Here is a 15,112-nt window from a genome sequence, read left to right as displayed (position 1 = left end):
ATATGTTTATATACAAGATCTCAGTAGACCTTGAATCTGGAATAGCCTTGTAACTTGCTTGGGCAAGAGAAAGTGGAAGAAGTGATGTTGTGTGCCTCCTAAGCATGCTGCCACTCTGAGAAGCAATCCAGACTCACCTCCTTGAGGATGAGATAACATAAGGAGAGCTTGGCTGTCCAACTTCAGACATGTGATTGGCCACCCTCGACTCTAGTTTGCCTCCTGAGAACTACAGCAGCATGAGTGTCCCTGGAAAGTCTATCAAAAGCACATTGGGCTGACCCTGGACTAAACTACTGACCCATGTAATTGTCCCATGTAATAAAATAGTGGTGATTTTAAGCCTCTAAGTTTTGGTGTCTTTTGTTACACAATAATACCTACCTGAAACAATAATATAGCAGTCTATAACCACAATAATAGTTAAAATGAAAAGTAGAGAAATGACCAAATGCTAACCTTAAAGCAGAGCATCTAGAACCTTTATACCCAGGTGGTGGAGATGTAATAGGTACACTCTGGAACACCATTTGGTAATATCTATCAAAGTTGAATGTTCACATAGTCTAACACCTAACAATTGTACTCCTTAGGTATGTACCTGAGATAAATGCACCTAAAACACATGTAAGACTGTTAATTGTAGAATTATTCATGAGAGGTAAAAACTAGAAAGAACCCAAATATCCATCTAATGTAGAATGGACAAAAAAGTAAATTGTGACCTATCTCTGCATTCTATAGTCATGAAAACAAACAGCTCCACACAACCACATGGACCCAAATCACAAACACAATGCCACAAAAAAAAAAAAAAAAAAAGAATGCATGATTGCACTTTATGGGATGTTCAAAACTGAGCAAAAATAACCTCTGGAATTTGCAGCAAGGAGAGTCATTCCATGGAATTCTGAAAAGATGACAATGCATAGAAGCATATGCTTTGGGATATTGATATTTTTTTCTTGATGTGAATGTTGTTTATATGGATGTATTTATTTTGTGAGAAGTCACCAAACTAGATACTTGTAATCTGTGCGATCTTTTTTGCATTTTTAATAGGATAAGGTTGATTTCCTAGGGATAAATTTATTTTTCAGAAACCACACATTACCTTTGCTATTAATATTTTGAAGTCTTAAATTTGATGTATTTTATCTCTAATGGTTTTAAGTAGCAACTAAAAATCATCATTTTTTTAAGCTTCTTGAGCTGATTAGTGGTGTTTTATTACATTCTTATAAAAATTTGGTAGTGGCCTGGTATTATTATTATCATTAGTATTAAGTTTTTATTTAAATTCCAGTTAGTTAACATACAGTGTAATATTAGTTTCTGGAGCTCAATTTCTGTGTCTATACACTATAATTCAATAAAACTTAAAAAACAACATGGAACCCATAATGAAAGAAAATACATTCTTCAGAAAAATGCTAAAGACTTGGAATTAGAGATATGACTAAAACCTTAGTTAAGCTACACAAATACAAACCAAGAATAAATATTTAACATACACTATTTTGTAAAAGATTTTAATTTTATTTATTTATTTCAGAGATAGCAACACAGATAGTGAGAGAGAGGACAGGAAGGGAGGAGAGGGAGTTGGGCTGGATTCCAGGATTCCAGGGAGAGCTGGAGTTGGGCTGGATTCCAGGATCCTGGTATCCTGAACTGAGCCAAAGGACCTTAACTGACTGAACCACACAGGTGTCCCTAAGATATTGTAATTTTAAGCATTCAGATAATCAATGTAGAAATGTTTTCAAATTTTGCTGTAGTGTTAATTTATGTTGGTAATATTTTTGGTAATTTTTAAAAATTTTTGTTTAAAATTTTATTTTTAAAAGATTTTGTGTGTTTTATCACTCGGCATCAGGGAAATACAATCAAAACCACAATGAGATATCACCTCACACCAGTCAGAATGGCTAAAATCAACATGTCAGGAAATGACAGATGCTGGCGAGGATGCGGAGAAAGGGGAACCCTCCTACACTGTTGGTGGGAATGCAAGCTGGTGCAGCCACTCTGGAAAACAGCATGGAGGTTCCTCAAAATGTTGAAAATAGAACTGCCCTATGACCCAGCAATTGCACTATTGGGTATTTACCCTAAAGATACAAACGTAGTGATCCAAAGGGGCACGTGCACCCGAATGTTTATAGCAGCAATGTCCACAATAGCCATGCTATGGAAAGAACCTAGATGTCCATCAACAGATGAATGGATCAAGAAGATGTGGTATATATACACAATGGAATACTATGCAGCCATCAAAAGAAATGAAATCTTGCCATTTGCAACAACATGGATGGAACTAGAGCATATCATGCTTAGCGAAATAAGTCAAGCAGAGAAAGACAACTATCATATGATCTCCCTGATATGAGGAAGTGGTGATGCAACATGGAGGCTTAGGTGGGTAGGAGAAGAATAAATGAAACAAGATGGATTGGGAGGGAGACAAACCATAAATGACTCTTAATCTCACAAAACAAACTGAGGGTTGCTGGGGGGAGGGGGTTTGGGAGAAGGGGGTGGGATTATGGACATTGGGGAGGGTATGTGCTTGGGTGAGTGCTGTGAAGTGTGTAAACCTGGTGATTCACAGACCTGTACCCCTGGGGATAAAAATATATGTTTATAAAAAATTAAAAAAAAAGATTTTGTGTGTTTACTTTAGAGAGTAAGAGTGAGCATGAGCAATAAGGGAAGAGGGAGAGGGAGAGAGAATCTCAAGCAAACTCAGTGCTGAGCACTGAACCAGATGTGAGGCTCAATCTCATGACCCTTGAGATCAGGACCTGAGTCAAAACAAAGAGCTGATCACTCAACTGACTGAGCCATCCAAGATCCCTGGATCTTGTTTTGTATTTATTTTGTATTATTTATTTATTTATTTGTTTGTTTATTTATTTATTATTTTCAGTGTAACAGTATTCATTGTTTTTGCACCACACCCAGTGCTTCATGCATGACCTCAACGTGAGACAGGAATCCATCAGAATCCTAGAGGAGAACATAGACAGTAACCTCTTCCATATCAGCCACAGCAACTTCTTTCAAGATATGTCTCCAAAGGCAAAGGAAACAAAAGCAAAAATGATCTTTTGGGACTTCACCAAGATCAAAAGCTTCTGCACAGCAAATGAAACAGTCAACAAAACAAAGAGGCAACCAACGGAGTGGGAGAAGATATTTGCAAATGACAGTACAGACAAAAGATTGATATCCAGGATCTATAAAAAACTTCTCAAACTCAACACACACAAAACTGATAATCATGTCAAAAAATGGGCAGAAAATATGAACAGACACTTCTCCAATGAAGACATACAAGTGGCTATAAGTTTTGTATTTAAAACAGGTTTTACATGGGACAGTTTTGTGGCTCCAACCATATTACACAACTAAATTTTTTTTCTGTGTTTTGTTAGTCACCATACCGCAGGTAACAACCAGTGCTCCATGTAATATGTGCCCTCCTTAATACCCATTGCTTGGCTAACCCATCTAATTTGTAACCAATAAAAAAACTGATTAAAAAAAAGCAATAAAAAAAGCTATCAGGTTTTACTTCTTCTTTAATGCTTCCTCTCTTTCTCAGAAGTTTCCTAGTCTGGATCAAACATTACATGATCACCCACCTGTCATCTTCTACCTGTTTTATCATATACTAATGTGAAGTTTTATTTGAATTTATAATGGTTGCTCAAGGTTTACTCTATGTTCAGTCTGTGATAATTTTATGAATACTTATTCAGCCTTTATGAATCTTCTCTGGCTACTCACTCTACTTGCTAAACCCAGATGATTTTGGGGTGCTGGTCTTAGGGATCTTCCTCAACTTGCTGGTTGTTAACTTCTCAAAATCCAAGCCTCTCTTGGAAATCTGAAGGCTTTTTCCCTCCCACCAAAGAGAGGCAGGTCCTCCCCTCTGCCACACATACATGCAACCTTCTCTTACAGTGTTTGGGACCATTAGGAACCTCTGGACTGAGGGAAGCCTCAGGTGGGTCTCAAGTACTCTCAGTGGAACCCACTCCCTTGGCTAGGAAGATATGCATCATAAGCAGAGAATGGGGATATAGGAGGGCATGCTGCTTTTTGTGTGCACCAATGACCTTCCAGTATGCCTCTCCAACCACACCTAGTGGCATCATCATCAGTTCTACCCACACAGCTTGCTCTGTACCTCATCACTTTTATCTATCTGACTCCCAGTCTGCTTGACTTATTTTACTCAGCATAATCTCTCCCAGTCCCATCATGTTGCTACAAAGTTGGGTATTCATCCTTTCTGATAGAGACATAATACTCCATAGTGTATATGGACCATATCTTCCTTACCCAGCACCTATAAAGAACTCCTCAAATGCAACACACACAAAACAGATAATCATATCAAAAAACGGGCAGAAGATATGAACAGACACTTCTCCACTTCTCCAATGAAGACATACAAATGGTTATCAGACACATGAGAAAATGTTCATCACTAGCCATCAGGGAGATTCAAATTAAAACCACATTGAGATACCATCTTACACCAGTTATAGTGGCCAAAAATTAGCAAGACAGGAAACAACATGTGTTGGAGAGGATGCAGAGAAAGGGAACCCTCTTACACTGTTGGTGGGAATGCAAGTTGGTGCAGCCATTTGGAGAACAGTGTGGAGATTCCTCAAGAAATGAAAAATGGAGCTTCCCTATGACCCTGCAATTGCACTACTGGATATTCACCCCAAATATACAGATGTAGTGAAAAGAAGAGCCATCTGTACCCCAATGTTTATAGCAGCAATGGCTACGGTCGCCAAACTGTGGAAAGATCCAAGATTCCCTTCAACGGATGAATGGATAACAAAAATATATTTAAAAGTCAAAAGGCACATATTTAGATAATGTTTACAAGAGGGGGACCTTTAGAAACCTCTGTGTGGACCCTGCCACAACTCTCTCAAGCACAGTCTCTGGATACAGGCTCAAAGTGTGCACTGTGCAATGGGACGTGGGAAACACAGAAAAGGTGAGGGTCTCATAGTGAACAGAAACTTCAACACCTCTGGAATCATTTTTTGGGATGAAATATTTCAAATATAGGAACGAATTAATCCTAGTCCCATAGAGGAGTTAAAGGAGTCTATTCTTTCTAGTTATTTTTAATGTTTGTTTTCCTTGTGCATTTTTCCCTCATATTGGGACCCTGCAAAGAAAAACTGCTGCTATGCAGAGATTTTGAAAAATCTGTGCCTCAGACATCCCTCCCTTATCAAACATGTATTATGGTTCAGTGATTCAAACTCAGGGAGAGAATGTGCAACCATACTGAAACTAATTTCCCTTCTTTCTCAATGAACACGGAAGAAAATTCTGTGGGGTAGTTAGACAAGAAAAGAATATAGGAACCAGGTTTATGTGTTCAACATAAACACAGAGGTGAGTTATAGAGGTCCTAAAATGGTATCTATACATCAGGTATGGAGAATCCAGGAATGTTCTGGGCTTATTTTTGAAGGGATATACCAGACACAGGGAAGGGCAAATGTGAGGCAGCTGAGGAAGAGTGTCAACAAACACTAGCATCTGTGAGACCACCTGCTGCAAGTCCCATGAACAAGAAATGGGGAGACCCACAGAGATTCAGTGGCCCAAGTGAACAGGTGCTAGCCACCTGTGGCTCAGAGGCAAGGACACAAGGAATTCTGCTGTCATGGTCTGTTTTCCTGAAGAAGTTGTGCCGAACTTTTCCTCCAAGGGGCAGATGAAGCAGTAGGTGAGTATACATTCTGGCAATGGAATAAGTTCCTGTCTGTGTGTACACAGTCAAGTTATCTCTCTGTTCCTTTCTCTGTAACATCTGGATGTTAATGGCATCTATTTTGTGGGGTTATGGAAGGATTTACAAGAAAAGATGTAGACAATAATAGCAGACAGCCTGTGCACAGTTAGTGCCCAGTAGACAGTAACTATCAGAGTGTCACTATACGCTGGCATCTCTGAACGTAGTTCTCCACAATAGATCAAAAGTGCTCTGCCATTCCAGAAGTTTCTACAGTTCCTCCAGAAGAACTTCTAAGCCCAAGGCCCAGAGGTTGTATGTAAGCATAGGGCACATAAATTGACACCCCCCCCATTGAAAGCTCCTCTCTGCCCTGGGCACATTTGCATTAAAATTCTTAAATCGTACACCATTTTCTGATGATCTACATAATTTAAATTTTAATAATATTGTTGAAAACAAAACAAGATTTTTTTTTTAAAGAAGGGAGTTGAGGGAAATTGGAAGGGGAGGTGAACCATGAGAGACTATGGACTCTAAAAAACAACCTGAGGGTTTTGAAGGGGCAGAGGGTGGGATGTTGGGGTAACCAGGTGGTGGGTATTAGGGAGGACATGTATTGCATGGAGCACTGGGTGTGGTGCGAAAAACAATGAAAACTGTTACACTGAAAATAAATGAATGAATGAATGAATAAATAAATAAATAAATAAATACAAAAAAAAAAAAGAAGTGAGCTGAAAATATCGCATTTCTCTGGAAGGCCACCCCTAATTAAGATGTTGAAAGCAATTTTAAAACCACTTCTCACCACTGTGACAAATCTGACAGGTTCACAAATTAGCATTCTGGGACTCTCACACTGGATGTCCATGTTTTGTCAGATTCTGTGACAGATCACAAGCGTGCATGGCAATTGTTACAAGTGATATAATACCCTACAAAAAACAAAGCACACTCTCAGGTGAATCCAGAAAACTGGCCTTTTCATTTTCATTAAAAACTATTGGTTTTGGCAGTTATGAGGAAAAAAAATAATAGCATTTTGTAAGGTTAAGTTACAATTTTCCCATCAGATATATTTCAGGTTCCAGAATGATTAGATCACCAATCTCTTGCCAGATATCCAAGACATGTGGTCTGCTTGTTAGGTTCTTTCCAGGATATTTGGAATCCAAGATGTAGATGAAAAATATCTCACACAACACAGGGTGGCTCCAAACCAGTACTTTTCCAGCAAATAAGCTAGTTAGGATAATTTCTCATTTTATTATGTACTGCAGCTGCTACTGGACTCACTGAATTGCCATTTCCCACAGGAGAGGAATAATTCCAGAGGCTGTTCTGAAAGATTATTCTTGCCAGGAAATTTTGATAAATCAGCAGACACAGACTCAGAGTTAGATAACAATATTTGTCTTTCTTCTCTTCCATTTTCTTCTCTCCCACACCTTTTATTTTTTTTTTCTTTGTTCTTCCTATAAAGCTATCTGCATTGGTAGATACAGCATGTAGGTAAAAACTGAATAGGGAGAGAAAGATTCAGGTTGAATTTCCATAATGTCCATTGCTGGAGATGTAAGCTTCAAAACATTTTAGAAAGAGAAAGCAGAAATAGAAACACAACTTTTCTAGCTATTGTCCCTTTCCCATAAGTAAAACACTCTTTCTCTTGTGCTCTAAGGTAAAGACATTTGATCTTAGCACTCATAATAACACTGAAATATAGCATACCATTGGATCCCAACTATGACCTGGGGAATTATATTCATTATCACATTTAGTTTAATCAATCACCCAGTAAGTAGTTTAGTCCTATATTTCAGAGAAATACAAAGAGGCGCAAAGAGGTTAAGTGTCTGTTGAAGACATCAATTATGTCTTTGCTCCATGTCATAATCGCCTGTGCTGTGAACCTGCAACAGATACTCAACATGGGTTCACTGCAAGTAGGAAAAAAACAAATGAATAAGCAAATGAGCAAGTGAAGCTGCTATTGTCTCAACCAGTAATTTACTCAATGTTCTTTGAATATTTATCATGAACTAGGGCAGTGCCCCAGCAAGGAAACCTGAGACAGAGACTCACATGAAATTGATATATTGAGAGGAAGAGGATGGAAGAAGATAGATAGAGCATGTGGTCTCAGGTGAAGTCTAACTTCAGCCTGATCCCACTGGGAGCTCTGGAGTGAGTTTTGTATCACAGAGTGCAATTAGGCCAGGAGCCAGACTTTTATCACACATTTAGCTGTAAGCTACCCACAGGGGAAGGCCCTTAACCTCTCAACCACACAGCTTCTATCAGCCCCAGGGTATGCTTTGAGAAAGGATAGCAGTGAGCCATTAGCACCCAATGTTCAACAGAACTAGGGGTAGTTCTACTAGTGGGGTAAAGGGAATCAGCAGAAACCAACACATCTCCTAAAGCATACACCATTATAGTTATATAGACATGTTTCCAATTAGTGTGCACGTTCAATGCCCAAAGTCCAACCCATCATTGTCCTTCAGAACCCAACCATCCTAAGACCAAACTCCCTCATGGACTTTTCCTAGACTACTCCAACTCACATGTACTTCTCTTTTTCAGAAATCCTAGTACTTATCTAAACCAAATGTTTATGTAATGATTTCTCATACATGCCTTCAGATTATTATACATACATGTAACTGTATCCTTATTAAGCCTAAACACTCCTCTAAGGCATGGATTATAGCACCAAATAGTGGTTTTTAGTAACCTTGATGTACTTGGCCAGTGCTGGGTGGTGTCAGGGATGTAGCAGAAGACATTAATCCTGCATAGTAGTAATAATAATAATAATAATAATAATAATGCACATTTTGAAGTCTTTCTTATTGGTCAGTCAGTGCACCAGCATACCACTCAACAAACATTATTTCAATATAATCTTCAAACCACTCCTGTTATATAGTCTATTATTGAAAATTCTGTCAGCCACAGGGAAGAGAAGACCGTGATACAGAGTGACCTAACAAATTAGACATACTTTCATCCTATACCCAAGAAACCTGAAGTTAGGGTATTTTTGTCCGTGGTTTCATGGGTCTGTGTGTTTCTTTTTGTCTTGTTACCCCATGGTGACATGATGCCTGGTGTTGTTTCCTCAGGCATCACATTTGAATCAAGACAGGAAGAAATAACTATTATCAGCTACATCTGTCAAAGTAAAACCTTTTTGAGAAGACACCAAGAAACTCCCACTTCCACATTTGGCCAGGTTATAGCCAAAAATGTGCTATAGGGTTATCCCTTTCAGCATGAAGGGTTGGCAAAATTGCATTTTTTCTCAGCTGCTAGAGTACACTAGGGGTGGTTTACAATAAGAACAGGAATTAGGAATGTCAGGATAGCTCACAGACAGTATCTCCTACATGCAAATACTAAATTTATTTTTAAATTTTATATAATTTTATTTTTTTTTTCAATTTGCCAAAATTCATTGTTTATGCACCACATCCAGTGCTCCATGCAATATGTACCCTCCTTAATATCCACCACCAGGCTCACCCCACCCCCCACATCCCCCAAACCCTCAGTTTATCTCTCAGAGCCCACAGTATCTCATGGTTCATCTTCCCCTCCAATTTCCCGCAACTCATATCTCCTCTCCATCTCCCAGTACCCTCTGTGTTATTCCTTATGCTCCACAAGTAAGTGAAACCAGTGAAAATATATGATAGTTGACTCTCTCCGTTTGACTTTTTTCACTCAGCATAATCTCTTCCAGTCCTGTTCATGTTGATATAGAAGTTCGATATTCATCCTTTATGATGGAGACATAGTTCTCCATTGTATATATGGACCATATCATATATATATATATACACCACTCTTCTTTATCCATTCATCTGTTGATGGACATCTAGGTTCTTTCCACAGTTTGGCTATTCTGGGAATTGCTGCTATAAACATTTGGGTGCACGTGCCCCCTCGGAGCACCACGTTTGTATCTTTAGGATATATACTCAGTAGTGCAATCGCTGGGTCATATGGTAGCTCTATTTTCAGTTTTTGATTAACCTTCACACTGTTTACCAGAGTGGTTGCACCACCTTGCATTCCCACCAAGGGTATAGAAGGGATCCTCTCTCTCCACATCCTCACCAGCATCTGTCATTTCTTGACTTGTTAATTTTAGCCATTCTGACTGGTGTGAGTTGGTTTCTCATTGTGGTTTTGATTTGTATTTCCCTGATGCCGAGAGATGTGGAACATTTTTTCATGTATCTGTTGGCCATCTGGATGTCTTCTATGCAGAAATGTCTGTTCATGTCCTCTGCCCATTTCTTGATTGGATTATTTGTTCTTTGGGTGTTGAGTTTGCTAAGCTCTTTATAGATTTTGGACACTAGTCCTTTATCTGATATGTCATTTGCAAATATCTTCTCCCATTCTGTCAGTTGTCTTTTGGTTTTGTTAACTGTTTCCTTTGCTGTGCCAAAGCTTTTGATCTTGATGAAATCCCAATATTTCATTTTCGCCTTTGTTTCTGTTGCCTTTGGCAATGTTCTTAGGAAGAAGTTGCTGCAATTGAGGTCAAAGAGGTTGCTGTCTGTGTTATCCTCAAGGATTTTGATGGATTCCTTGCTGACATTGAGGTCCTTCATCCATTTTGAGTCTATTTTCATGTGTGGTGCAAGGAAATAGTCTAATTTTATTTTTCAGCATGTGGCTGTCCAATTTTCACAGCACCACTTGTTGAAGAGGCTATCTTTTTTCCATTGGACATTCTTTCCAGCTTTGTCGAAGATTAGTTGACCATAGAGTTGAGGTATATTTCTGGACCTTCTATTCTGTTCCATTGATCTATGTGTCTATTTTTGTGCTATACCATACTGTCTTGATGGTGACAGCTTTGTAATAGAGCTTGAAGTCCGGAATTGTGATGCCACCAACTTTGGCTTTCTTTTTCAATATTCCTTTGGCTATTTGAGGCCTTTTCTGGTTCCATATAAATTTTAGGATTATTTGTTCCATTTCTTTGAAAAAAAAATGAATGGGATTTTGATAGGGATTGCATTAAATGTGTAGATTGCTTTAGGTAGAATAGACATTTTCACAATATTTGTTCTTCCAATCCATGAACATGGGACATTTTTTCATTTCTTTGTGTCTTCCTCAATTTCTTTCATGAGTACTTTATAGTTTTCTGAGTATAGATTCTTTGCCTCTTTGGATAGGTCTATTCCTAGGTATCTTATGGTTTTGGGTGCAATTGTAAATGGGATTGACTCCTTAATTTCTATTTCTTCTGTCTTGTTGTTAGTGTAAAGAAATGCAATTGATTTCTGTGCATTGACTTTATATCCTGACACTTTACTGAAATCCTGTACAAGTTCTAGCAGTTTTGGAGTGGAGCCTTTTGAGTTTTCCACATATAGTAACATATCATCTGCAAAGAGTGATAGTTCGACTTCTTTTTTGCTGATTTGGATGCCCTTAACTTCTTTTTGTTGTCTGATTGCTGAGGCTAGGACTTCTAGTACTATGTTGAATAGCAGTGGTGATAACTGACATCCCTGCCGTGTTCCTGACCTTAGCAGAAAAGCTTTCAGTTTTTCTCCATTGAGAATGATATTTACAGTGGGTTTTTCATAGATGGCTTTGATGATATTGAGGTATGTGTCTTCTATCCTTACACTTTGAAGAGCTTTAATCAGGAAGGAATGCTGCACTTTGTCTAATGCTTTTTCAGCATCTATTGAGAGTATCATATGGTTCCTGTTCTTCCTTTTATTAATGTATTGTAACACATTGATTGATTTGCAAATGATAAACCAACCTTGCAGCCCTGGAATAAATTCCACTTGGTCATGGTGAATTAATCCTTTTAACGTTCTGTTGGATCCTATTGGCCAGTATTTTGGTGAGAATTTCTGCATCAGTGTTCATCAAGGATATTGGTCTGTAATTCTCTTTTTTGATGGGATCCTTGTCTGGTTTTGGTGATGCTGGCCTCATAAAATGAGTTTGGAAGTTTTCCTTCCATTTCTATTTTTTGGAACAGTTTCAGGAGAATAGGAAATAATTATTTAAATGTTTGGTAGAATTCCCCTGGGAAGCCATCTGGCCCTGGGCTTTTTTTTTTTTTTTTTTTTTTTTTTTTGTGAGATTTTTGATGACTGTTTCAATCTCCTTACTGGTTATGGCTCTGTGCAGGTTTTCTATTTCTTCCTGGTTCAGTTGTGGTAGTTTATATGTCTCTAGGAATGTATCGATTTCTTCCAGATTGTTGAATTTGTTGCCATAGAGTTGCTTATAGTATGTTCTTATAATTGTTGGTATTTCTTTGGTGTTGGTTGTGATCTCTCTTCTTTCATTCATGATTTTATTTATTTGGGTCCTTTCTCTTTTCTTTTTGATAAGTCTGGCCAGGGTTTTGTCAATCTTATTAATTCTTTCAAAGAACCAGCTCCTAGTTTTGTCGATTTATTTTATTTTTTGCTTGTTTGTTTGCTTCTATTTCATCAATTTCTGCTCTGACCTTTATGATTTCTCTTCTTCTGCTGGGTTTAGGTTTTCTTTGTTGTTCTTTCTCTAGCTCCTTTAAGTGTAGGGTTATTTTGTATAGTTGAGACCTTTCTTGTTTCTTAAGAAAGGCTTGTACCGCTATATATTTTCCTCTCAGGACTGCCTTTGTTGTGTCCCACAGATTTTGAACCAGCAAAACAGTATCTTTTTTCATATGTTCAAGAACTCTCGGGAATACTTTGTCAGCAACTGGCCTTGGTTCCTTTAATCAATATTTGTCTGTTTCTTGCTATGTACTTCTGTTGTTGGTCATCAGATATTCAATGGCAAATATATATGCTTATATACATTTATTATATATTACTTATTTGTTTATATTTATTATAGGTAATTTACACACACACACATAAGCACACACACATAAATAAATTGTTCAGTACTTTAATTCTTGGGGGAGATTTTATATAATCAAGTTCTTGGTGGCAAGCTTATGAACCCACCTCACCTTGTGTGTTGGGACTCAGTTCTTCCATTTATTATCCCTTTGATGCAGTGTCCTTTCATAGCTAATCAATAGCTAAACTGATAAATGGGAAGCCTCCTTTAAAATGCATTGCTCAATTGCTGAGATTTGATGTTTTATTCATCGACAAGTGTGATTTATCATTCCATGGGAAGGAGGAGAACATTTGCTCCAACTGTTCTCACCAAACATTGCCCAGCAGTGGGGGTTTCAATCTGTTTCCAAGGAGCAGACCAAGCTTTCAGTGAGGGAGCTGCAGCTATATTTAGCATGTTAGGTAATTAACCATCTGTAAACAATCCAGATGTGTTATCCTTCTGATTGTTCATAATTAAACTCTTCATCATGGGAATTGTGCAGGGAGTCTTTGATCTTGCTTTCAGATTCCAATAACTATGAAGTATTTCTGCCTATGTGGAAACCCCTAGATTCCTAATGACAGAGCTGTAGCAGGAGTCAACCCAGCTTACTAATGACAGAGCTGTAGCTGCAGTTACTTAGACCTTACTATATGCTAGGCATCAGGTTAGATCTTCACACGCATTACATATTTTTAATTTTTGTAGTAACTATGAACAATTTTTTGTATTGATAATGATGCTTGGATTCTCTGTAAAGTTATATGGCGACAAACAACACCAGTCAGAGCTCAACCTGAGAAGGAGAACCACTAGAAGTGATGTGAAATAAGGAATTTGTTACAGATGGGACCTTGGTCTTATGCCATTGTGGAAACTAGTCAACAGCTTATGTAAGGCTATTTATCTCACATCTGATGTTGCACCTGCTGTCATCAGAGCTACAACAAGCAGTAGGGAAGGAAAGATAGACATAAATTTGGAAAGTAAGGACAGACAAAAATTAGTAAAGACCAGCTGGAACCCATGAGGATGAACTTGCAGCCATCACCAAGCCTCCAACTTCAATGATGGGGAATAAAGAGCTGGTGCCCTTATTTATGGAGCTAGGCATGAATCTGTCCCAGGAGTCCAAGAAGTTGAATGGAGACACTTAGTAAGAGCTGGCAGAGCTGCAAGCCCTGCTGTGGTTCCAGGAGTGGGAGCAGCTTAGGGAAGTGTGCTGTCAGGGACCAGGGATCTGCCTACTTCTTATGCGCCAGCAGATCAGCAATAGCATATGTGAGCTGCAACACAGACTGTGCTTTGGAAGTTTGCTTCCTGACTGACTTCTACTGACTTCTAATTGTTTGGTGTCATGGTGACAGATAACGAGCCTCCCTAGTTCCTTCTGCTCCTTACCCCTTTCTGAGAGGCTCTTCCTTCATTGGGCCACAGAAGCCATCTGGCCTTCAGGTACAAGGGACTTCAAAAGTGCTGATTCAAGGGCACAGACTTGAGAGCCCAAACAAGTTTGAATCTCACTTAAAGTGCTTGTAATGATCTCAGATGCTTGTCAAACTCTCTGAGTCTGTTACTTCAAATTATACACACACACACACACACACACACACACACACACCACACACAACATTACATATATATGTAATGTGTTATATATGCTATGTGTAACACACACACACACACAACATTACACTCTGGTTTGTGTGAGGATTTGGTGAGAAAAGATTTGCATGTCAGCCTGTGTGTTATTTGTAGCACAATCTATAATACCTATTAATAATGCTGGTTCCTTTCTCTTTCCTCTGTATCCAGCACTAACCTTCTGTTCCTGTCCTGCCACTCTTAACTTTGTCTCACTGCTTGCATGATGCAAGAGCCTTCCCCTCTTACTAGTGTCTCCTTGATTTGGAGCACAGACCTACCTATGAACATGTTGAGGCATGCACCTGGTTCGATGAGACCCTTGCCCTCTGGGAACTCTATAAGATCTCCTAATGCTCTCTACAGTGACCCACCCCACCCAGTAACTCCAATAACCCCGCCATAAACCTTCAGAGTTTCCCTTGGTCTGGTATCACCATCAATCTCTGCAGAGGGGCAGGCATTCTTTTCGCACTTGAAACCAGCTAGCTCTGATTCTACCACCAACCCCATTCCAGGGTAAGGTCCTGTCTCAGAGTCTAGACCCTCTCAGTCTTCACTCTTGGTGTTCATCAGGCCAACACTGTCCTCCCCTGTGTTTATCATAACATTCTATAGAAATAATCCCTGCAAGTATAGTCTCTCCTCTCCTGTGTTTATAAAAGATAAACAGTTAATACTTGGGGATTTGCTGGTTAAGAAATAAAACAAGATGGGATTGGGAGGGAGACAAACCATAAGTGACTCTTAATCTCACAAAACAAACTGAGGGTTGCTGGGAGGAGGGGGATTGGGAGAAGGGGG

This window comes from Mustela nivalis (genome assembly GCF_964662115.1).
Source record: "Mustela nivalis genome assembly, chromosome: 11".
Classification (NCBI taxonomy): Eukaryota; Metazoa; Chordata; class Mammalia; order Carnivora; family Mustelidae; genus Mustela; species Mustela nivalis.
This window is presented reverse-complemented; position numbering follows the sequence as displayed.